General features: G+C 61.1%; 1 long non-coding RNA gene across 1 annotated transcript; it reads right to left on the bottom strand.

Annotated features, from left to right (window-relative positions):
* Positions 1 to 7033: 7033 nt before the first annotated feature.
* On the bottom strand, positions 7034 to 11022 carry LOC135330475 (uncharacterized). The gene is made up of 2 exons (XR_010392472.1): positions 10769 to 11022; positions 7034 to 10389 (listed from the first exon to the last, which is right to left on the bottom strand). It is a non-coding gene; the product is annotated as an uncharacterized LOC135330475 (long non-coding RNA).
* Positions 11023 to 24877: the final 13855 nt, after the last annotated feature.

Genomic DNA, 24877 nt, shown 5'->3' with positions numbered 1-24877 from the left:
CCGTAGCCCTCGCTTATTTTTGCACTATGACTTGACGTTTACAGCCCTGCTGCACCTTTTTAGAGTGGCTGCGGCTTGGCGGCCCCGTCGCGCTGGGCCCCGTGCAGGCGTGTAATACGCGGCCGCCTCGGCCCCCGGGGCGGCGGCGGAGACGGAATTAACTTGCACGATGTTTTCATTGTCTTTTCCATTTTGCTGCTTCAGGTTTCGCTCTCCCTGGGTTGATAATGATGTATCATCCTTAACTAGTTGGAATATGCCTGGAATGGAGTGGGTGTTATCACACATAATTCATAGCAACGTCTGGTGGAGACGGCTGGCTTCCTTTGTTCGAGGACGGGTCTCTGAGCGCTTTTAATTTGTCTGTCTGTCTGTCTAGATTTTTCCAATTCACTCGTCCCCGTGGGGTGTGAATGCTTGCGCTGAATATCCGGCTGCGTCCTCGCCGTCTTTCCTGCATCAGGCTGCTGGATATGAGACGTCTCCCCAGAGCAGCCGTGGGGGAGAGGCTCCTGCCTTGGTGGCCCCCGCGGCCCCGGCGACTCCCGTGGGGTGGGAACGGGCCGGGGAGATCCCACCCAGCGCGGCCTCCTGTCCTCTGCCGGGAAACCTCCTTCCTGGAGGTTAGTTCAGCCTTAATCTTGGCTCAACGAGTCACGGCTCAGGGCTCTTCTGCGAGGGAGGACAAGATAATCTGCTTATCTTTAAGTCCATCACGCTGTCGCGGCCCTTTCTGGCCGAGGAGAATTAGTGCACGGCTATTAGGGATTACGTCCCTCGCCGCCACCCCCGACCTCCCGTAAATCTCCCGAGCGCCGATGCCCGAGCGACGTGCAGCGGGAAAGTCACGCCGAACGCTAATAGCGCCCCGCCGCAAATCTCTCCTCCTGCTTTGCTTAAAAGCCGGCGATTTCTGCTGCAGGCCGGGCTGCCGTGGGCACGCTGACGGTGGTGGTTGCGGATGCTGGGCGGGCGGGCGGAGGCGGGAGGTCCCGCTCAGCCGGGGAGGCAGCCCGGCCGCCTGCTACTCCCGGAGCCCCCACGGCCCTGCGCAAGTTGCTTCCACGTGCTGCACCTCGCTTCCCCCGTTTGTCGGGGGTTTAACGGCACCTGCCGTTTCGGCAGCGCCCGGGGAACGTGGGCAGCTCCAAAACTGCACGTCTGTCCGGGCCTGCCAGCCTTTCCCAGGAGCCCGCGGCCGCGGGGCAGCTGCTCCTCGGAGCCTGCTCGCACCTGGTGCTGGTGCGGTGCCCGGGCCTCTCCGGGCTCCTGCTTTTACGTGACGCGTACACTTGCCCGTGTGTGCAGCCCGAGCACCTCCCCGCAGCCCCCGCCGCGGCCGGTGCGCCTTGCACCGAGCAGGCTTTTGGCTCGAGATGCACAGTTTCGAGAGTTTCAGATCACTCAGCATCCAAACGTGTTGCCCAAGGCACCGGCCAGGACTGGGCTGCCAATCTGCAATTTAATCTTTCTACTTCTGGTATTTCCAGCTCTAGTAAAACGCGTGCTGGAAGAGCTCTTTTTGAGGATGTTCAGAAAACACAGCCTAATAAGTGCAGCTGTGTGGAACGGGGGGGCGGGGAAAGGCACTGAGTCTTCATTAATTGATAAAACCAAATATCCCTGTCCGGAAAATCCCAGGGGTGGAGAGGCAGAGCGGGCTGCAGCGTCCCACTGCCTCTTCGTGGGAGGAGGAGGCTGGAGAGGCAGCGCGTGTCCCGGGGGCTCTGCATGGCCCCGAGCCTGCGCCGGCCCGAAGGGCTGCCCTCGACCGAAGCCGTGGGCACTGGGAGCACTGGGGGTGCTGCTGGTTTGGGATGCGCGTTGGAGCGAGGCTGCCGAGCTCCGGGGGAGCGGCGCGGAGCAGCACGATGGTTGCTGCGCGTGTCGACGTTGCTCTTTCTCCCTCGGTGACATCCCTTTGTAAGCGGGTTTCCGAGGCGGTGCTCCCCCTTCCCCTTCTTTCGGAGGCTTGATATGAAACTTTAATTATAGCAGCACTGTTTAAAAAGGATCATTGCGTCTCATGAACAAACAGCAGTCAAAAGTGCTACACAACCGCACGGTGAAATATCAGGGTGACAAAACACTCGCGGCACTATCTGCGGCGCGTCAGCTCGCTCGGCGCTGGGTAACACCTCAATTTGTACGGAAGATCGCGTGCCGTGCCCCATGATAAATGTTTAAATGAGGCGTTCAGACGAGTCAGACGTTGAGGAAGGGACTGATTTATCCCGCTGCGGGAAAGCATCCGCGGCACACCTGCTACTAATCCTGCAGCTGGTAAAACCACGTTTCCACCCGAGCATCGCCCGGCGCGCTCGTGTGACCCGACTGGGGTGGGATGAGACGCGGATGGATGTGCTGGACCTGTATCCCCATCCCGGGACGAAACCCAAATGCTTTCAGGGACCAATTTTCAGTGTCTCAGCTACAGATTGCCGCCGGCGGCTTTGTTTTGGGGTGATTTAAGGGCTGCTGTGGTTTGGGACGTGCTCTGACGCTGGGCTGGGCTTGGGGCAAAGCCCCACAGTGCGTGTTGAGCTGAGCACGGCGGATGCGTTGCCTTTTGCTGTCACGGCCTCTAGTCCCCGGTGGGTTCCTGGGACGGTTAAACCTAGCAGAGAGGATATCTGGCTTTGGCTTAGTGCTTTTACCCCGGAGCCGCGATTGCTCTTGGGCTGGAGGCTGGGATGGGAACGGCATCGGCCCGCCGCATCCCTGCGCTCAAACCCGCCGGCAGCCGTGGCGATGGCTCCTCACGGGCATGGGAGCACGGTACAGTAAGCGACGTTTGAGGGCACCACGGCAAATAATTGCTGAGTGCAGGAGAATAAATCTCCAGCGTAAGGAGTGGATGTACAGTGCCATAAAGCAAAGAACCAATATAACAGTTTCCATAACACCATTAGTCTGGGACTGAGGCATGTGATGTAGAACAAGCGATGGCATGAGCCAACAGGCCCGTACTTTATTTTTTTCCTTGCATTTAATAAAATGTTCTGGATGCAGCTTTCTATGCTCAATGTGTTTTATTGTTTAGCTCACCCTGAAATAGGAACTGCTGGAGCCTTGATAAATGGACCGGGATATTTGGCTGGTTTGTGCTGTAGCTTCCTGACACCGCTTGGAAGCCGTGCTGCAAACTTGGTGCAGAGCGTGTGTGTGCCGGGGGCTGCGGTTGTGGTTTGGGGCAGCTCCCGGCCCCTCTGCCCTTGGCCCTGTGAATCCCCCCTCGCAGATGCATCGAATGCAGCATCTCCCTGGAGGCATCGCGCAGGCTCGGGGCCTCTGCGTGGCCTGGCCCCTCCGAAGCCCCCTGCAAGGGACAGACGGGCTCAACCTGAGCGTTTCCATGCTTCGTGGGCCCGTCTTTCTCCACCCAGAGCCCCGGGGCTCCAGCCGCTTTGCTGCTGCGCTGCAGGCGCCAGCTGCGACGGGCCCGCGGAGCCTGTCCCAGCCTCTCTGGCGGAGTTAATTCCATTACTGGTTCTGCAGATGAAAGCGAGCTGGAGGAGTGAGGAGGGGGGAACCGGGAGGGGATGGAGGCAGAGCGGGTAGCAGAGAGCCTCCCCGGCAGCATCTGCTTCCCCGGGAGCAGCGCAGAGCTCCGATTATCCGCCCTTGATGTCGGCGGCCAAGGCGGGCTCCGTCCGGGTTTCATCGGCTTCGTCTCCCCGTTAGCGCCGAGCCCCTCCGGGCAAGCTGCCCGGCGAGCGCCCTGGTGAAAGGCACCGGCAGTCCCGGCCCCGTCCCGGCCCCGCGGGAAGGGCTTTGCGCGCCCCGACCTGCCCGAGCGTCGGCCCCGGGCATGGGGGACGCGGGCCGCGCTGCTGGGAAACGAGCCGTGCCGCGGCAGGGATGCGTGGCCGTAAGCGGTTGTCGGCGTGTCCCAGCGCCAGGGATGCCGCCGGGCGGGATGGCGGTGGGAAGGGGATCGGGTCCTGCCCAGCCACCGCTCCCAAACTTCCCCAGAAATTCCCGGGCTTTCCGCATCCCAGCTACGCACAGTGCTGGGCACGGCAGGGCCCCGCTCTCCGCTGCTGCTTTTCGGGTGTTACCATAGCACACGATCAGCGGGAACGTTTGAAGAAGTGGCTGGGCAAACCCGGTAAGAACAGGCTGGGGAAGGAGCTGCCGACTGTGAAAGCAATTTTGAAAGACAAATGTAATCTGTGGATCTGAATATCCACAAGTGAAATACGAGGGAAGATAAAAGGAGCCAAAAGTCAGGGATTGCAAGCGGCGCCGGTTGCACTTCAAAGGGGAAGGGAGCGGGCTCACAGATTTACACGGAGAGGAGCCAGCGCGGGAGAGAGCCGGGGATGCAGAGGAAAGGGAATTTTAAAAGCAGAATTTCAGACGTGTTTCCCCCTGGGTGAAATTACACAGAGAAATATGCTGGCAAAACACAAAAGGGACTAAGATGAAAGCCGAGCCCAGGATATACATTGCAAATGACATCTGGCCGGGAGGGACAGCCGGAGCTCGCGCGGGAGCGGGGAAGGTGCTGGGCGTGCGGGGCCGCAGCCCCCGGGTTTGCAACGCCGTTTCCGAGGCTGCTGACGGGGAGCCGGGCTGGGTGTTACCTGTGCCCAGATGCTGCAGAGCAGCAGATAACCTGTTACAGCCCTCAGCTCCTCGCGGCGCTTTGATTAAAGCGGTATTGATTAGAGGTGGGCAAGCAGCACAGAAATGATCGGGGGATGCTCATCCGAATCTGCAAGTGCAACGTGATTTGCTGGCGCTAAGAGCTAGAGCCGGCTGAGAAATTGCGTGATGTTTTTCACTTGAATTCTGCTGGGAAGAAGTGCCTGGCGCTCTGTGCCGTAGCAGCCCCCTGCCCCTCCGCTTCGTAGCGACTCCTGCGCCAGCCTGCCTTGGTTCGGGCACCGAGATGTGCTTTTCCCGGGGCGCTGGGTGCAGATGCCACGTGATGCCGTCCGCAGCGGGCGAGGGGCAGGCGTGCTTGCAGGCAAACGTGCCCGCTCCGTCGCGGGACGGAGCTCGGGGTGAGCGCCGCTCGTGCGCTGCAGAGCGCAAACCCGCCCTCGCACGCGTGGGCAGCACGGCCTCGGCTTCGGTTCGGTTTGCAGCAAGCAGAGGTGGCGGACGGGGAGGCCCATCTAGGAGGGGTTAGGTCTGGGGACGTGGACGTCCCAACTGCGCCGGGGAGGCAGAGGAGGGTCCGCGGTTTGCACCCCGCAGGGGTTCGGGCACCCGGCACGTCCCCGGGCCCGTTCCCATGCAGCGGGAGCTGCCCAGGGTTCATGCCAGGGTGGGTTAGGTCTCCGCACGCGTGGAGGCGGCGGAGAGGGGAGCGAGGCTAGCCGGCAGCCTCGGGAACCCTGCTGTCGCTTGCAGCTTAGAGCACCAGGCAGTAATCGTCGAGATCTATCGCTTGGCAATTGCCATAGCAACATCCCAACGCAAGTGGGAGAGAGACGGATCCCTGCTTCGCTGGGGCAGGGAGGGCGGCTGCCCGGGGGCTTCCCGGGGCCCCCTCCCGCCGTCGTGACACGCAGGCCAGGAGGAGTGGGCTGAGCGGCGGCCGGCAGCGCGGGAGCCTGGCCTTGCCCTCTCTCTGCAAGGAGGGAGCTCAGCCGAGCGCCACGGCCGCTGGGCGCAGAAATAGGGAGATGAAGGTGGTTCCCGGCATTGCCAGGCCTGTCCCCTCCGGAGGGGTGCTGGCCGCTCGCCCTGCGCTTGCTGCGGAGTCGGGCAGGGAAGGCCCGGTAGCCGTGGGAACGGGGGAAAGGAGACGTTGTCCGTACCTTGCTAGCTGGCAGCGTCGTCCCTGCGGCAGGGCTGGCTGTGCCCTTCCGGCACCGGTCCTCGGGTGCCTCTCCTTGCCGGGCGCTCTCGGGAGAAAGGCTGCAAAAGCACAGCTACGCAGGGGAAAAAACGCCAGATGCTCTGCGCCGCCTTCGAGCGCGGGTCGCCAGCGTTAGCGGCCCGTGCCGACGCTCGGGGCGCAGGGGCTCGTCCCCGGCTGCCCGCCCGGCCCGCAGCGCAGGCAGAGCGCGGTCCCGGACGCGTCCCTGCCCTGCCGCTGCCGCTCTGCAGCGAGGAGCCGGCGCCGAGCTGGCGCTGCTCGAGCCGCATCTCTTGCTGCAGCTGCTAAACCTCAATAAATATGTTTTTAATAATCAAGCAGTGTTTGTTTAGCATAAACCAACTCCCCTCCTAAATCGATGTGGAAGCACGGAGTTAAGCGTAGCTCAGAGACGTAATTTAAAGGCTGCCTGGCGAGGTTTCTCTGCGGGGCTGGAAAGGGCATTTGTCTCTGCTGCTCGCCCTGTCTCTCTGCCTCCAGAGCCCTCGGGCATCCCCGCGGTCCCCGGGCTGCTGGGTTCAGGTGTGGGAACGCGGTCCCAGGGCGGGACCGTGGGCCGAGCAGGAACCCTGGGCTGGTGCAGGGCGCCGAGCGTCGGCTCTACGCGAAGGAGCCCTGTGCAAAGCAGCCGGGGCTGCTCCCGGGAGAGGGAAGCCTGCACCGCCGCGCGTGCTCCTGCCATTCCCGGGGGAGCGGCGGTCCCGAGCCGGCCAGCGCGGGTGGCTCTGCTGGCAGAGGCTGCTGGGTCCCGACAGCGCGTAAACGCTGGCTGTTCGGGTCCGAGCTTCCCCTCGCTTACGCTGGTGTCTCCGTGCTGGGCTCAGCGCGCTTCTCCCGGATTCGCGCCGGGGCAGCGCGGGAGGCCACCGGCACGTGCGGGTGTCGCAGCTCGGGGCGGTGGGACGTGCGCTTGCTGGGGGGAGGGAGCCTGCTGCGGCTCGGGGATGAGAGCCGGGGCCGCGAGTTGCGGCCCTGCGTTTGGCAGCGTGTGCCGCGCTTACGGAAAGATCAGACTCAGGAGGCTGCTTTTAACGACTAAATGCCTTTTGATGGTTTTTTTGTTCTTTTTTAAAAGAAAAGGCAGCTTCTGCCTTTGAACGGGCAGATGAGGCTTTATCTTTTGGGAAGAGAAACCGGAGACTGCCAGCTCCTCGTCTCGCAGACCCGGTGCCAGCTCGCAGGGGCTGAGACAGTCTGCGCAGTTAGCAAAATCCTTTATTTTACATTTGATATCTTGCCCGGATCGATATGGATTCCTCGAGCGGTCCGGGAGCTTGTAGCCATCTGATTAGCTGCACCTTTATCTGGTTAGATTTCCCTTATCTGGAGCAACCGAGGGCCGCGGCATGCCCGTGCCGGCAAGGGCCCAACAGCGCGGTGCCGAGCCGGGCGGTGCAGCGGGTCCCGAGAAATACGGCTCCCTGCTCCGATGCCCCCCAGCCTGGCTCCCCCCGTCCCTCCGCGTTATCGCCCTATAAATTGCTTGCAAAAGCGCTTGTGGCCTGCTCAAGGTGAGCCGGGGCGATCCAGAAGGCAAATATATAAATCTGGATGGCGTAAAGGCGGCGGCGGAGGGGCTGCTTGCCGCGGCCGCTTGCCTATGCGAGCGGCCTGCAATCTCCCTGCAGCATCTCCTCTGCCTGACGTGCTTTGATGGGAGTTTGTATTAACCGGCGTGGCTGGCGAGTCTATTTACAGCTCCGGCGCCTTTGGTGAGCCTGCGCGAGATGCTCCACACCGAGATTAGTCAAATTGGAAATAAATTGGTTGTTAAATAAAAAACCTCTACAGATGTGACAGTGATGAATGAGGGAGGTGAAGGGGATGCAGAGAGGTTGCGCCTTTCTTGAGACGCCAACAAAAGTCTTGGCTTTGCTCTTGATGGCGCCGCGGGAGCCTCGGTGCGCCCTGCTTGGCGAGGAAGAGGAGGCAGCGGCGGCCGGGGAAGGAGCGCGTCGGGGCCGGTGGGTGCGTGGGACGTGTCCTGGGGCCAGGGAAACATCTCTGCATGTGCACCGAGGTGCTGGGAAAGGCCGGGCCGTTGCAGAGGACTTGCTCGACCGTTGTCCGTGGTGTCGGGCCAGGGGAGGCCCCATCCGACGCGGAGCGGGGTCAGCTCGGGCTGCCGGTGGCCGAGCCCCGCGGGGACGTCACGCGCTTCCCCGCTCCCTCCTCCCTCCCCGACGCGCTGTCTCGTCTCCCCTAATTAGTTCATGGAAGCAAACACTGGGCTGACAATAAAGAATAGATTTGTTGGGTCTGGCTCAATACCAGTCCCTCAAATGCCATCTGACACTGGCATAGGCTGTATTTGAAAACAAACAGCTCTATTAAATGCAGCGCGTACGCGAGCTGCTCTGCAGAGGCTGTCTCCGTGGAGCACCTAGCTGCTCCTCGCCTTGACTTTGCCGCAGAAACGGGAGGCGTGCGTTCTTCTGCGGGATACCCAGCTCCAGCTTGCTATCCTTCTGCAAAAGTCACATGGAGATGCGGCTTTGCCCCAGCAAAAGTTAGGAGGAAAGCAGCCGCAGAGATATGAGGTGTATTGCTGCAAGCAGCCAGCGACCGAGGCCGGGCAAGGGGGCCTTCCACCGCGCAGGGTGGTCAGCTCTCCGGCGGCGTTTGGGAGGGCCAGCACTACTGAGCAGCCAAAGCTGGCTTTGGCAAATAGCTTTGGCCAAGGAGAGAGATGACAAAGAGTTATAAAAGCATCTCACGTTTCAATGCTTTCAGAATAAGTCTGACCAGCTTTTGGTTGCAAAACTGCCCCCGAGGGATGCCGCGGTCCAAGCGCCACTGGGAGCAGGAGGGAGCCGGGGGATGCTCCCGGGGTGGGATGCTCTGGGATTGCCGAGCAGTCCCAAGGGGCAGAGCGTTTGGGGAGAAAGGCTCTGGAGGATGGAGAAGCCCGAGCTAGGGGACTGGATCCGGTATGGGAGCGAGCAACCGCCCGGGCAGCTCGCGGGCTCCTCCAGGCAGGACCTGCCGGCTCCGGCTCCCCGCTTATCGTTCAGAAACAGGCTGCGTCCTTAAAAGCACCCAGAAAAGTCGCTTTTGTTTGCAGTTCCTTATTCGCCGCTTGCTTCCCATTGTGTGCAAATTGCTGGCAGAACCTGCAGAATATCGATTTTCTCTCTCCGCTGCTTTAGGCCTTTTTCCACTCGGCACAGGGCGATTTCCCAGGCCGGAGTTTGTCCCGGCTCCTGGCTGACGGGAGGCCGCGCGGGAGCGTGCCGGCGGGCGGGATGGCGCCGCGGGGTCGGCACTGCTGCGCCGGAGCCATGAGGGGGAGCTCGGATGCAGAGCCGCATGCCGCTGCCGTGGCCGTCCCCGCTGCGCCCCGCTTGCTCCGCTGCCGGGGCACTCGGCTTTCCAAGCCGGGACGTGCTGCGCTCCCGCGGCAGCAGCGCTGCGTCCGTCCCCGACGCCGCCGGCAGCCCCTGCGTGAGCATCGGGTCTCGGCGCCTGAATTCCAGGGGTTTCGGGAGCGGGAGGCTCCGGGGCGTCGGGAGCGGGGCAAGGCGAAGGGGGCAGTCGATGTTTGCGCTACTTTGCAAGGGAAGGACAACTTCCTTCCTATCCCTGCAATTACTGTATTATGCAGCGCTAACGAAAAATACACTCGAATGCCTGAGGAAGGCCTATGGTAAGAGTCACTTAATGGCATAAATCGCTTTAATTTAAGCAATTATCCCCCTGATTTGTTTCCCCTTAAAACGCGGAGGGCTAAAGGTGCTTCAGACCCTTTTTGAGAAGCGCTGGGCGAGCGGGATGGCCGGCAGCGGCGGTTGCCGCGGGACAGCACGGGCGTTAGCCCAAGGCAGGGCTGGGTTGGCAGCACGTGGCGTGCTGCAGGGTCCAGTGAGCATGGGAAAGGCCCCCGCTTTCCCTTTTCCGAGCAGCTTGAGACTGGAGTTAGCAGAGCCCGGGGGTCCCCGCTGCTCCGGGGTCGTGCAGGCGGCAGGGATTGCAGAAACAGCCCGAGAGAAATCGGGAAGACGGCGTGGCTCCGTCACTGTCCCCCTGGAGAAAGGCAAAGCTCCAAGAACGAGGACTCTGCCAACGGCACGAGGCACCCACCGAACTCGGTTTCCCGAGGCGGCCTTTAAGCAGTGACGAATGCGGTTTGTACCCGGGGCCTCTGGAGCTGGTTCAGCCGGTTTCCTGGGGGAGCGCGAGTCCCTCCCCCAAACTCGCCCCTGCCGTTACACCGGCCATTTGCTCGCTGATGGCAGCAGTTGGTCGGAATTAGAGGGAGGTCACGGCACGTTGCACTTCCCTGGCGGTGGCCCCGCTCGCTCGCCGCTGCTGTCCCCTCTCCCGCGCCGGTCCCAGCGCCGTGCACGCAGCTCCGTCCCAGCGAGCAGCCCGGCCCCGCACCGGCGGCTGCGAGCGGCGGTTCTGCTCCGCTTTGGTGCTGTATTTGCACCAGGTACCGCTGGAGGAAGGTGCGATAAAGATTGGCTAATACATACGTATCAGCTTTCTGCTCTGCTGAGTTTCCCCGGGCCTTTCACACTCGCTGCTCTCATCTCTCCTGTTGTATTACAGCTCTGTTTTTAGAAAAAAAGAAGAAAACCTACCTTTTTTTTGCAGCTTTCCGAATTGCTCTTGCGTTATCTCGGCTCTCTTGCCGCGCTGCCCCTTACCCGAGCGCCCCGCCGTGCCTCCCCTCTCCTCCCAGCACAGCAGCGCGGGTCCTTCGGCATCCCTCCTCTTCCCCTCCCGGGGCGAGCCCAAGCAGCGCGGCGCCTAGCCGCGTCCCCCCGCGGATCCCACCCTCTCCGGCTTATGTGTTAAATATCCTGTAATTATATAGAAATAAAAGGCTCCTACAGATTAGTGGGTAATTGCCCTTAATAGGAGCAGACTGGATATTCCTGGTTAACCGTTTGGGCCTTGGAGACAGATGGCATATAACCCCGCGTTTACCTTGTAGCAGCGCGGTAACGACAGCGCCGTCATTAACCAGTTGCTCCCTGGGGCGCAACCAGAGGCATCCGGCGCTTAGCAGGCTCCACGCACAAGCGAGCGGCTTCGCGGGTGACTTACGCGGTACGATCCCGGCCCACGGCACCCGGATGGCTTCAGTGCTGGGCTGCGGGTGACTCGGTTGGCAAAACTCCGGCTCCCGGCCAGGACTGAGCAATCCTGCTCCCTACCGTATTTGCTCCTTCGTGTGTCTCGCCCCGAGTCGTTAGGCCGAATGCAGTTAAGGGACTCCTGATCGGGGGCATGGCCCAAGTCTGCATCTGCTCGTGCACCTGGGAAATGCGTGTGTGCAGTCCCCTCCTTGCAAAGCGCTTGCGCTGCCTATTTTGGGGTGAATTGCTGCCGTCTTTCCAGCCTTTTTAAAAGGAGAAGAATCCTCCCCGCCACCCCCGGGGGGGTATGTCCTGCTCGTTAATCTGCCAGCCGGTTGCAGGTGTACGTAGATGCACCCACGCCTGCAGCCGTGTGATCTCTCTCTATCCCTCCGCTCTGCTCGCACGCGGGTTTCGGGGCAGGCGGGCGTCTTTCCTCCGCGGGAATTAAGCCGCGATGCAGCTCTTCAGCCACGCTCGGCCCCTTCAAAGGCCAGCGCAAACTTCAAACACGAAACGCTTTCGAGGCTGTTGAAAAGTCGGAGCGTGTCTGAGAGGCGAGCAGCGCTCGTGCACGAGCTGCAGAGCCGACGTCCTTCTGCGTGCCGAGGAGCGTGGTTGTCCGGGAGCGCCGGCTGTGCCCCCCTGCACGGGGATGGCACGGGGCCCAGCTGGCCGCGTGGGGCACGGCTCACCCCTGCCTGCGCCCGGCTCCTGCAGCCGTCCCGCTGCCGGCTGCAACCCCCTGCAATGCCTCAGGGAAAGGGGTTATTTCGGGTCTGGTGTCCGCCGTCGCTTTGGGGAGCGGAGCACCGGGTGCGGGGCTGTGCCGTGCCGGCGCCTTGTCCCAGCACCGCCTCCACGGGCAGGCTAGCGTGCCGGGCCGGGCCGGGAGCACGGTGCATCCGGGCGCCGCGTCGGGATGGGCGTCACCGGCCCGTCCGAGCGCGTCCTCGGGGCTCGGCGCCGCAGAGGCGAGCAAGGGTTGAGGCGCGGTCGGCCCCGTTAACGAGTGACACCCACAAATCGCTCCCGAGGGCCGTCGCAGCCTCATTTTGCTCCGGTAAATACGTCTGGCATTACCTATTCCGGAAATGCATGCGGCTAGTCAATTGGAGAAGGCGTCTGCTGATGGCAGCATGACAAGCAATATCCATAACTGCTTGTAATCTCGCGCAGACGTTCAATTGCTCCAATCCAGCTCCGCTGAAGATGAAGAGGCTCCTATTATCTTGAGATCCTTCTGCCACCGATATTGCAAACCGAAGCTGATACGCGGCCTGGGCACGCTCAGAGCAACGCGCTTATTAAAATACGCGTTTTGTCATCTCTGGCGACGCAGGGAAACGTCGGGCAGAGAAACGACGGCCGCGCGGGATGGAAGGGACGGGTTTGGCGGGCCCGCTACCCGGGAGCGGGGGTCCAAAGGAGCGTCCCCCCGCAGCCAGGGACGTGGCCCGTTTGGGTCCCAGGCTCTGAGCTCGCCCGACTCACTTTCCCCGCGGGAAAGGTGGCTCCCGGCCGGGGAGGCGGCACAGGCGGGCGGCTCCCGAGGGAGCCCCTTCTTGGAGGCCCCTGGAGAGGGTTGCTGCCGCTCGCAGCCCGCCGGAGTGCGAGCTCTATGATGTGTTCAAATAACATTAATAAATGCAACCGTGGCCACCGGGAGGACTTGGTATTTACTGTAAATTCAGCATCTAAACAGAGACATCGTTTTGTCTTCTGCAGCTTAACATCATTCATAATTTTGTATTTTAACAGATTTCCCCCAGGGCTCCGAGGCGCCTTTTCTATGCCAGGCTATTCCCAACTACCGCTGTGCGTCTCAGGAGCCGGCTCCCGGGACTAGCTCGTCTGAGCCGGCAAAGCTGTCGAGACGCCCTGCAGCCAGCCGCTGCCTGCCCGAATCCCCGCGAAGCTCGGGAGCCGCCGGAGCCCCGCGAGCGGCCGAGCCGGGACGCGGTGCCGCCAGGGCCCCGCGGCCGCAGGCTGCAGCCTTATCGCCCGCCGCGCGCCGGGGCGTAGGAGCGGATCGGATGGTATCGCGCTCATTTACACGGGATTTTGTTTCCTTGCAGGTACTTAGCGTGTGGATCGGGGCGATATCAAAGGCAGCGCATTACGCGATAAATAGGCTTAACCTCGCTGGGGCTCGCTGCTGGCGCTGCGTCTCTCCGTGGCGGCTGCGGGGTTGCCATAGTGACCAATTAGGATTACGGAGAGGTTCCCGGGAAGCGCGGGGAGCATCCCGGCCTTGCGCCGGGGGGCAGCTTTCGGGGGGAGGCTGGTGCCCGGCGGGCACCGCAGCACGTGCAGGGGTGCTGCTGCAGCACGCGTCTGGGCATCGCTCCCAGTCTGCTCGCAGTCTGGAAGTGTCCGACCCCAAAACAGCGGGCAATTCCTGTAGGCAGGAATAATCACGGTGCGCCCTGGGCGGCTGCTGCTGGTGGTCACTGCCGGGCAGGTGACACTGCTTTTCCCTTCGAAAGGACAAATATCGGCCTTAGAATGAGGCTCGCGGGGGTAAAATCTCGCCATCGTGCACCCAACGTCCGTGCGGTGTGAACCCGCAGCACCGGCACTCGCTTCTCGTTTGCTGCCTTTGTGGCTGCTTCTGGCAGGAAAAGCGTTTTCTGGACCTGGCGTGAAACATGAGGCAAAAGCAGACATGACCGCAGGAAAGAAATGTCCTAAAAATTGAGGCCATTTTCCCCAGTTTCTGTGGCGGGGACCCCGGGTCCACAGCGGCCAGGAGGGGATGCGAGCGGAGGCCGGGGCTCCCCGCAGCACCAGCACCGGCCTCAAAGACGCTTCTGTCTTGGTTTCCTTCTCCTTTACGACTCTGAAAGTGGATGATTTTAATGAAAACAGATTTTTTGTTTCAATTCACAAGGAATTTTAGTGTGAAAACATAAATCTTGTCACAGCGAAGAGCGGGAAACATCAGCATGATGAGATGCTTCTGAGTGGTCACAGTGCACAGCTCGAACGGATGCAGTCCGGGGAGAGCAGAGCCGAGACGCGGGAGGCGAGCGCGTTCCCCTCGCGGGGAGTCGCAGCGCTGGGGCGACGCTAGGGAAGCCACGAAAAGCTTTTCTGCAAAAGCAGCGTCTTCCTGGAGCCGAGCGCTGCAGCCCTGCCGCAGAGCCGCGGGCGAGGCTTTGCTGGGCCTCTTCCCACCCCTCTCTCCAGCGGGTGCAACGCTGCTGGCACAAACCGCCGGGGCATGGTGCGAATCGAGCGATCGGTTCCAATAAAACACTGTGCGATCCCAGAAAAGGGGAAGATCAAAGCGTCGGAAGAAACTCCTGAGCTTGCTTTTTTCCCCCTTTTAATTGTGCAGTGCATCTCGGGGGGGGGGGGGGGGGAGAGCGGGTTTATACACCCTGCGGATACGGAGAGGGTGAGATTTAGCTGAAGGCGAAGGAGGCTGCCCGGGAGCGGCTGGCATCGCTCGGGAGAGCAGTCTCTTGCTAGGTTTCCTGCCCCTCTCGGCAGGTTTGAATGGCTTGTGTTGTTCAAAGCAGCACTAGCCTTTTAGGCATTTACCTGGAATGCAGGAAATTCGCCCATTACTTGCAGAGCGGAGGCTTTAATAGGCGGGAGGACGGAGCTAATCTTGAACGCGGCGACAGCACAACAAGAGGGGAGGAAAAGATCCAGGAAAGTTAGAAAAAGGAAGAAGAAAGTACGGAGACCCTGTTAAAAACCCTGGCGGTCTCCAAACGGCTCGTTTGCCCATCCAAATGAGGGAAATCTTTGTCACCGCCCCGGTGGGGCGCACGCGCGGGGCTTTTTCGGTGACCCCCTTCCCCGCTGCACCGGGGGAAGGGGAATAGCTCCGTGCCCACGTCTGCTCGGCGGGTCCTCCCGTCCTCCCCAGGCAGCTAATAAGCAAGTGGCTGCAAACCTGTCTCCCTCTGTGGGATTAATTCATTATTATAAATCCCATCATGGTTCCATCGGCTCCAAACGTCGGAATTTAATACTCAGCTAATGAGTCAAACACTTTCCTTCTCTCTCTCGCTCTGTTTTTTCCCCTTCCTTGAGCACATCTGAAACTGCAGGTGCTGGGTAATTCAATGCACTCGCCGCAGCTCGGTGCGGAAGGGTCTGAGGCTGGCGGCGGGATCCTGAGCGGCCGGACCCAAAACCGGGGCGATGCCGGGAGCCATCCGGCCTGCGGCAGGGTGGGGGGGGCCCGGGAGAGGCCGTCGTGCCCCTTGCTGCCCCGGCAGCACCTGCGAGCCCGAATGCTGCGTGGGCAGGACAGGGCGAGGGGCAGAGGGGCCGCGGCAGCAAGAGCCTGATGCATCGCCCGCAACGTGCATCCCCTGCGATGCATCCCTTGCAATGCACCTCCCACGACGTGCATCCCCTGCGATGCATCCCTTGCAATGCATCTCCCGCGACGTGCATCCCCTGCGATGCATCCCTTGCAATGCATCTCCCGCGACGTGCATCCCCTGCGATGCATCCCTTGCAATGCACCTCCCACGACGTGCATCCCCTGCGATGCATCCCTTGCAATGCATTTCCCGCAACGTGCATCCCCTGCGATGCATCCCTTGCAATGCATCTCCCACGACGTGCATCCCCTGCGATGCATCCCTTGCAATGCACCTCCCGCGACGTGCATCCCCGCGACGCTCCCACCCCGAGACGTGCAAAGGCGGGGCGTGCTCCCTGCACGGCCAGCAACGCCTTCCCCCCACCCCAATGCAGCAGCTTTCGGGCTTGCGTTTGTTTAAAGGGAGGTTTAGCCATGTAATGAATTTGGATTTAATTTGCAAGTGAAAAAGATCGTTTTCTTTTGTAGCTTACGCTGCAGCCCAAATGTCTAAGCTTCTAGGGTTTAAGTCTAATTAACTGCATTTCACAGCTTATTTAAAGAAAAGAATGGAGGCATTAAAATTGTAAAATCTAATTTTTAAGTAAATCTTTCAGCGCAAAATTAATGTCGCAGTCTCCCAGCCGTCTTGGCAATATATCTCTTGTCTTCAAATTTCAAAATGAGCTTTTGCAAACATGAAATTATTCATTAGACCGTCTGGTAAAAGGATAAATAAGTCTCTTTTCACATCCAAGATCTCCTGTTTTCCAGTTAGCAGAGGACCGGCTTATTCAGCCTAATGACAAACGGCTGACGAGACGCGGCGAGGGGGCCAGGTAACGGGGCGCGAGCGGTGAGCGAGCGCGGGGCCCGGGAAGGAACCGAGGCGTAAAAAAGCCCCGGAGACCAAGCGCGCGGAGCGAAGGCGGCCGGGTCCAGCGTTGCCCGCTAAACCTGGGGGCAACCCCAAGGCGCGAGAAATCCCGCGGTGGCTCCTTGCTAGCAACCGGGAAGGCAAATCCGGGAAAACATCCCTCTGCCCTTGCTCTGCTCCCGGGGCTTTCTCCAAGCGTCCTCTCCCTTTCCCATGCTAGGTGAAGACCTCGTCAAGGAAAGGAAATGAACTACGTCCAATGGCCCCGTACGTTAAATCCCGGAGTCAGTGTTGCCAGTGCCTCCTTCCCTCCTCAGAGCCGGGCGAGCGCAGGGGCGTGGGGCAACGCGCGGGAGTGCCGGCTCCCGCCCCACGGAGCTGCCCGGGAATACCGGCGCTTCCCGGCCGCGCCGCGGGACAACCGCGCCGGTGCTGCCGTCGCTGCGGCGATTGCTGCCAGTGAAATAATTGATTGTAGATGGCTTGCGGGAGGGGCAGGTTTCACGCTTGCTACGTGACGGTGTTCCCGCGGGGCTGCTCCGGAGCTGGCGGTGCGGCCCCGGGGAGGATGGAGCCTCGCCGCGGGGCTGCCACCGGTGGAGGCCGTGCCGGCGCGACCGGGGAGCGACAAAGAGCAAGGATTGAACGTGTCAGCGTTCGCTCAGGGTTTCACCTGCCAGTTTTCTGCCAATTTTTGCTCCAACGGGGCGTCGCTCTGGCTGTACCTGCGGCATGAGGCAGGGACGGCCGCGAAGCTGTCCGCAGACGGTGCTTACACCCATCCTCGCAGCCTTGCTGTTTCTTGGGTTTTTTTTTTAGTAACTCCGAATTGCAACACGTTTCTGCTGGCTCTGCTGTACGCCTGACAATCACACTCGGTGCTAAATCCGTCTACGGCAATCAATGCTTTTCTAATGAACTCTGAATTCCTAATGCCAGGACATTACGTTGCCTGTTTATTTTCTCCCTGCCCTTGCCTCCTTCCCCTGCGTTACTCCTGTAAGCTGCACAAAATACATTAGATATATGTATTTTTTTCTCGCTCCCCTCTGCAGACCTCATTGGAAAAGCTAATGGTGTGTTTCTGGAGTAATTAGAATGATTTAAATGGCCTGGTAACAAAGTTCTGCCACAGAAGAAGCCACTTCTCACCCTCTGCGTCTGTCATATTTTTGCTAGAAGAGTAAGCGGGAGAAAAGAGCGATAGGAAACGAAGGGGAACAGCCCCCCAGCGAGGCGCTCCGGGCGCAGATTGCGCGGGAATTAATTATTCGTGGCAGTCAGTTCTGCAGGGTTCGGGTCTGCAGCTAAAAAAGATCAATTAAAAGCAGCACGAGGCTATAGCAAGCGCGAGCCCCTCTCCCCCTGCCACGCGGCGGTTCGGAGCCCACCTGGGCGACGGCAGAGGAGCGTTTTCTGGGGAAAAGGCAGAGTTTCTGACACCTTCCCTTGCGGGAGGCTCCGTCTCCGGAGCGGCAGCCGCGTCGCTGCGAGGGGCAGCGGCCGGGGTACCCGCCACCACTGCCCGCATCCAGCATCCGTGCTTTGGCCCTAAGCAACGGGCTCGCCATGGCAACCGCTGGGCTCTGCCGCGGAGGTTTTGCAGTGCCAGGGAAAGCGATGCTCGGGGCTGAGGGAAGGGATGCAAAGCGCCCGCCTCCACCTGCACGGCCGGCCCTGAATTGCAGCCGCGTCCAGGTTGCAGCAAAACGCAGCGTCGGGGCCCCATCCGGCACCCGCGAGCATGCAACTGCGCGTCCCCGGGGCAGCCGCTTCCCGGGGAGCCGCATGCAGCCTTTCTGCAAAGCCGGGCCGCAGCCGGGACTAGCGAGCAGGTGATGCCCGGCGGCCCCGGCCTTCCTCGCGCGCTGCAGACCCGCTTCGGCGTCTCCCCTCGCGTTCCCAGCAGCGCCGTAGAAATTAAGAATCAATCCGATTATTCAAGCCCATAAACAACATCATAAAAATAACATCAATTTGCACAGAAAGGCGCTGCATTAATGTGCCGAAATAATGATGCACTTTTACAACATAAATTTACAATCAATCTTGCTTTTAACACCGTGAAACAACAGTTGGAGGAGGATCAATCCTTCGCCGGAATTAGATGGCTTGAGTCAGAGATGCTTCGGGGGCTATTTTTGGAAGCTTTTAACGACAGCGCTAGCAGGGTTTCGCTAACGAGTTCCCCAGGTCTGTCTGCACGTCGGGCTCAGCCCGGGGAAGCGGGAGCGCGTTTCGGCCCCGCGGGAGGCTGCGGCGCGGTCCGCCTCGGCTCCGAGCGCGGTGCATCCCGGCAGGGGCAGCGGCTGCGTCGCCTGGCCGATGCCCCGCTGTGCCGCAGCCCTTCCTCAGGCCGTGTCGCCTCTGTGTCCCCAGGCCCTGGCACCGCGGCTCTTTAGCTTGCAGCCTTTTGATATTTACTTTTTTCCCGGTAAATGGGCGCCCAAATGAAATCTGTGCTTATGGAAAGATTGATTAGTTAACCAACTCAATTATATCTTTAGCCGAGAGCTATATTAAGTAATGCGGCAAAATTATTGCTCTGTGCAGATCCATTTTGTCCAACAGCTGTTCGCGGGCCCAGGCAGGAGAAGATGGAGGTTAAAAATCCCTCTAGACCCTGAGACACGCGGGCGCCTCGGGGGCTTCCCCCTTCCTCTCCCTGCAGCAGCTCCCTGCTCCGGCGGCTCCCCGCGGGACCGCGCTGCAAGGCGACGCCGGCAGCAGCATCTTTTGCGTTTTCCTTCCTCTCCGCTGCTGTTAGTGCATTTTCCCTGGCGCAGGCATTCCCTCCTCTGCGCCCTGGGGTTAGAAACAGCGAGGATGAGCAGCGCTGCCCGGAGCCGGGAGCGCAGCCCGGGAGGCACGGGCTTCCCCGGTGCCCCGGAAAAGGTGGTGCTTTAACCACGGCTCTTTGCAGAAACCGTCCCTGCACCTCGGCTGAGGTCCCCCTAAATTAAAGGTCCCCTTTTAATTTAGTCATGCAAGGACAAGCGTGTTATGGTCGGGAGCAGGTACGTACAAATGCAAAAAGCAGCTGTGTCAGGCGGCGTGATGGAAGTCATAAGCCCCCGTTTAAGTGCTTTTCTGCGTGTTATGCCTGCCTTTACGCACAGTCGTGACTGTCGCCTCGGAGGGGGGAAAGGGCTGCTGGGTCCCGGGCAGACCGTGCACCTGAGCCCCCAGTGCAGGAGCGATCCTGGCACGGCGTTTCCTAGAGCCTCAGCAAAAACCCCTCCGGAGCCGCGCTTCAATTTCGGAAATTCCTCCCCAAAGCTTTTCCGCAGACGTCTGCTCCAGGTTTTGCTGCGGCACGCAGCAAATCCCGCCGCAACGGATCCCGCGTGCCTCAGCTTCCCGAGCGATGCTGGAAGCAGATCTCGGTCATTCCCTTGCCTTTGCGTGCAGGTATAAGGATGCATGGCAGTGGGTAAGCCCTGCCTCTCAAACGCGCCCCTTGTCACGGGGGGGACCACCCCATCGGTAGTGGCGGTGCTGGCGGCCGTCCGAGCCCCTTTGCGGGGGTTTTGGGTCATTGGTGCCTCCTTTCCGCCCGCAACTCGGTACAAGTCCTGCATAAAGCCGCCGGGTCGCTCGTTAATGCCCGGCCGGCCGAGCAGCCTCGTAATCGTGGCCTGTGTGTCGTTATGATCCGCCGGGCTCGGGTGAAATAATGAGTTTTCATTGCCAGCAGTAAAGTTTATGGAAGTTATAAAAAAAAAAAGGAAGCTCCGGGTAGGTGCAGGCGGACACCTGGACAAGGTGTAACGGGGGCCTGGGGCGGCAGCTGCTCGCGGCAAGTGAGTAATTATGAGCAATTATAATTGGTGTTGACTAATACGGTCGTGGCAGCGGGGCCAGCACTGCGAGCCGCAGCGATGGGCGCGCGTCGAGATAGCTAGTCTGTGAATTAAACACCAAACCCGGCGCCCCGTTACGGCTCCGCGCAGGGGTCGCTTGCTTTATCGACTGTGTCACCGCTCCGTCCGTTCCCAGCCTGACCTTTCCGGTCCTTCCTCCCTCCCCCAGCAGCTCGCAGCCCCCGCGGGCTTCTCGCTGCAGTGCAGAGCCGCGGGGGCATTCGTGCCCCCTCGCACGGGGGAGGGTCCCGAGGGCTCCGCAGCCGCCCGGGAGCAGCCCCCCCCCCCCCCCGCAAGGGCCCCGCGGTTGCTTCGTCTTTTGTTTTACGTTTTCCAGGCGGCAAAGCAAAATTGCAAACGTCTGCTCTTTGCTCTTAGCGAAAGCGCTTCCGCTGCTCGGAAGGAGGGTGCGGAGGATGCGGGAAGGGTGGGCGCGCTGGCGGAGCTGCAGCACCCCCGGGCACGGGCACCCCGAGGAGGAAAGCGGCCGCTTCGCAGCACGGGGCGAGGGCTGGTGACCGTGCCCCGGCTCCGGCGTGGGCAGACCTCGCCGCGACGCTTGCCTGCCTAATCCCCGCCGGGCAGCACGCGAGCTCGCCGGGACGTCGTGCCGCTCGCTCCGTCTTTGCGCAGTGCCCAGCGCAGATGTTGGGAAGGGCCTTCGGGCGCCGATGCTAACGATAACAACAACTAAGCTGGATGCATATCGCCGTCGTCTCAGAATGCAGGCAGCCTGGCGCTTGCAGCGTTAGACGGGAAAACAGCACTTCACGCGACGGGAGCAGCTCTGAAGCGGAGGAGAGCCGGGGCGGCAGCAGCAAGCCGAAGCCGGAGGGACCGCAGGGAGACGGGAAGGGGCACGCGGTGCCGGTGAGGATGCTGCCGAGGGATGCGCGGCGGCCAGGCCGGGCGGCGCGGCCTCGCAAAGCTTGCTGTTCAATACTTGATGCAGCCTTAGCAGCTCGATGCGCCCGGCGCTGCGAGAGGGGCCGGGGCTCGCTCCCGCCGTCTCCGATTAAGCAAGCGGCCGGCCGGCGCGGCTCCGCTGCTCCGGGCGTTGGGGCTGTGCTGCACGCGCTCGACGCCGGCGGAGAGGCAGCATTAAGTGGGAAGCATCGATTTCGGCATTAGCCGGCTTTTACATTCGAAAGCAGACAATGCGAGGACCTTCAATTATCTTCAAAGCGACTGAAGGGAAGGAAATTGTTCTTAGATGTGGTAAATAGACTCCGCAAACTCTACCGAAGCATGCAGAGATGCACACGAGGGAATTACAGCTCCTCGCCTAACAGGTTGGAGTTTATTCAAAAACGCGATTGAAATTCTATAGATTTCATAGGAGCGTGTCTCTCTCCTTTTTTTGGTAATCTGATTTAGGGGTTTGTTAATCTGATCGGGGTATCGCTTTAAGCAGAAATCCGAAGTGACCATTTCACGCAGGGCCGGCCCCTGCCCAGAGGCCCCCGATGGGACACAGATTTCCCCCTGTTCGCTTGCTATCAGAATTATTCCCCAAATCGTCGTCGCCTCGGCCCCTCCGAGGGCTGCCGCGCACCACCGTCTCTTGCAAGCACGCGCTGCGGGACCCGTGTTATCAGCCGGACAGTCTGACACGACATTAATTGCCTGCATGTGTTGGACCAGGTTTCCCAGGAGCACCGGAACAGCAGGGGAACGGTTTTGAGGCGCCGGGATCATCCGCCTCGCGCTGCGGCTGCAGAGCACGCACGGATTTGGCCCTGGGCGCTGCTGCGCGGGCTGGCGGGGCCGTGGCCGGGTCCCCCACGAGGGCTCCCGCCCCGCTGGGCATCTTCCCGGAGAGGCGGCAGCACCGGGCGCTTCCCCGGAGGGGACGGAGGGGACGCGTGGGGACCTCTCTGCAGCGGCACAGGGCGGCACGGGCCAGCGCTATCGCTATCGCTCTCCCCGCGTTGCCGCCGGGCGGGATTTCTACGCGTCGGCCTCGCTGCCATTGCTTAGCAGCACCGAGGGGCCAGCAGCCGGAGTCGGGAGGAAAGCAAACCCCGCGTGCCCAGGTTTGCATCCGAGCCTGCCCTGCCCGGCCGGCTTTTGGGAGCCCCTCGTCCCTGCGCCCTGCCCCTACGGCGCTGGCGACCCGGAGCGGGGCCACCCCGCGCCGCCTGCCCGGAAACAAGGAGGCGAAGACCCTGCTCTCAGCGCAGATATGCGATTTCAGGCGCCCGGCTCAGCCGATCAAGGAAACTTTCCTGGAAACCGCTGCTCTCATTTGTTATTTCATAGGAGCCGGATGAATTGGGGCGCGCGAGTCTGCGGCGTTCGGCTGGGCGCCGATGGGATAAGCACAGCCGCTTTGACAGGAGCAATTCGGAGTTGTCACCTGCAGAAGGGATCGGGGCGAGAGCGAGGTCTCCGTGCGCAGTGCGGTTGGAAGGTGTCCTGCCTGCGGGGACGCGCTCGGCGGGAGGAGCGGGACGGACCCGCCTCGCGCCTGGGCTGTGCTCGGAGGGACGCCTGTGCCCCGAGCAGGGTCGCCGCCGGGAGCCTTCCCGCGAGCAGCGTGCCTCCAAACACCCGCGGGCAGCAAAAGCCGTTGGCCGGGGCGGCCGGTAGCTCCTGCAGTGCATCTTCACCCTGCACCCCAAAATGACCCTCCTCGAAACGCGCCGTCCCTAGCTTGGTGATTAACTCAGGCGGCGCAAGTGCAGAAACACCGAGCGGGATCCGAGCTGGCGTTGCATCGGCACCGCGGAGCCGCCGGTCGCTTGGTTTCCACGCGCGGCTTCCAGCGTTGCGCGGAGATTATCGCAAGCAGATTGCTTAATCTCCCCGGTCTCTGATGTCTCGCTCGCTCCCCCCCGCCCCGGCACGGCCGCGGACGGCGCTGGGGCCGAGCGAGAGCCTGGCAGCGGGGCCGGCCGGCTGGCCAAGGCCGCGCGCCGTTTGCCTGGGACGTCCTCCAAGCTTCCGCCCAGCCGGGGGGATTTTCAGCCTGAGCGGAGATTTGGCTCCGGCCTCGGGGTAGCAGAAGGCTTCCTGCAATGCCGGGGGCTCCAGCGATTGCATCACCAGCCGAGCGCGCGTCCTGGAGCACGAACGGCATCCTTAGCGCGGGCACCGGGAGAGCAGCCGCCGGCACGCGGCACAGCGGCAGGTCGCTAAAACCGCTGCAGATGACTTATTTTAGGGGTGCAGTTTGCCGTCGACCAGCCGGGGCGACGGCGGGCGCTTCTCGGGAGCCGGCTTCGCGGCTAGCACCAGGGCTCGCGGCATCCGCGGCGCTGGCCCGCGGGGCGGGTGGGAGCGGCGGCACCGCGCGAGAGCGGGCGTTCGCCCTCCGCGGGAGCCATTCGTCTTGGGAGGAACAGCGGAATATTTTGTATCTTTGACAAAGCAGCACTTTACGGGCGCTTGACACTTTATTAACTAATCTCTGGTACTTGAGTAATTTATTATGTTTAAGCTGGTGCCATCAAGTCTCTCAGCAGTGTCCGCGTGCGCCGGGAAATAAATTAAAGACTGTCCAGAGATACTTGGCTCGTCGCTGTGATTGCCGGGCTAGCGCGGCGGAGGGCTAAGGGTCTCTCCTCCCGCAAATTGGAAATTAGGAATTAATCAGCCGGCAGGACGGGGAGCCCCGCGGGCTGCGAGGAGGCACGAGGCCACGGGGGGGGGCTCCGGCCGCTTGTGGGGGGCGGTGAGGGACCGAGCGCCGTGCCAGCGCTTCCAGCAGGTAAATGGGATAACGTGGGTAATTACAGGCCTGTCAGGCCGACATCAATCCTGGACGAGGTAACGGAAGAGCTGATGCGGGACCTGATTAATAAAAAATTAAAGGCGGTAATATAATAAACGCCAATCAGCGCAGGTACATGGAAAACGGGTCTTGTCAAGCTAAGCTGATATCTCTTTGATTAGATTACAAGTTTGCTTGATAGAGGTGATAAGGCAGACGCGATGCACTTCGGCTCCGGAGGTGTTCGAGCTGCTGCTGCAACGCGTTTTGGCTGCAAACTCGGACGCGGCACGCGGCGATCGCGGACGGGCCGGCGGGCAGCGGGGAGCCCGCGAGCCGCCCTGCCAAACTAATGAAGTCTACAGCTCTTCTGGCAAGGAGACACCAGCAGCAACACAACCGTGAGCTGTCCCATCCATCCGTTTCCATGGCAACCCCAAATTGCTCACTTTGGGGGGGGGGACCGCTCCTCCCGCGCAGGAGGCTCGCCCGGCTCGGCGGGCGGCACGGGGCTGCGGCGGCGGCTTTCTCCTCCGCCAGCCGCGGGTGCCGGGAACGCATGGGCAGACTCGGCGGATAATTAAAACATGTACCGTTTAATGAGCGACAACAACGGAAACTTTAATTACTCAGCCTGCGTCCGGGTTTTTCCCCTCCCCAAACTGCCCGGCTCGCGCAGGGAAGCAGAAGGAGAGGGGAAGCAGACTCGGGGCAGAACCTGATTGCGCTTATTAAGCCGAGACAAAAACTTGGCGCTGTAATAATAATTAAATTAATCACAAAAGCAATTTGCTCCCGAAAATGTGACTCGACAGCTTACAAGCTGTTGCACGGCTCCGACGCAAGCACAAGCCCGCCCGGGGAGGCACCGGCACGGTGCAACGGCCGCGCGCTCGCCGCCTTTCCGAGGCCCATCCGAGGATGGTTTATGGCTCTGCGGAGAATGAAAAATAGTCTGCTGAAAGATGAGAAAAGAGCTGGCCTGCAAGTGACAAGTTTTTGGCCTAAACTGCCGGGTCCGGAAAGCCGTTCAAGGAGAGCAGATTGCTTTCGAGCAGAAAGAGTTTGATTGAAAACCTTGTTTTCTGCAGGAGGAAAAAAAGTTTTGACAAAACATTTCCATCCTCGCCTCGCTTCCTCCCTGCTCCCGGCAAGGCGACTCGCCTCTTCCC

The sequence above is a fragment of the Dromaius novaehollandiae genome, chromosome 21, assembly GCF_036370855.1.
Source record: "Dromaius novaehollandiae isolate bDroNov1 chromosome 21, bDroNov1.hap1, whole genome shotgun sequence".
In the NCBI taxonomy this organism is placed as follows: Eukaryota; Metazoa; Chordata; class Aves; order Casuariiformes; family Dromaiidae; genus Dromaius; species Dromaius novaehollandiae.
Note: the sequence above shows the minus strand (reverse complement) of the source record. Positions and strands in the feature narration are given on the sequence as shown.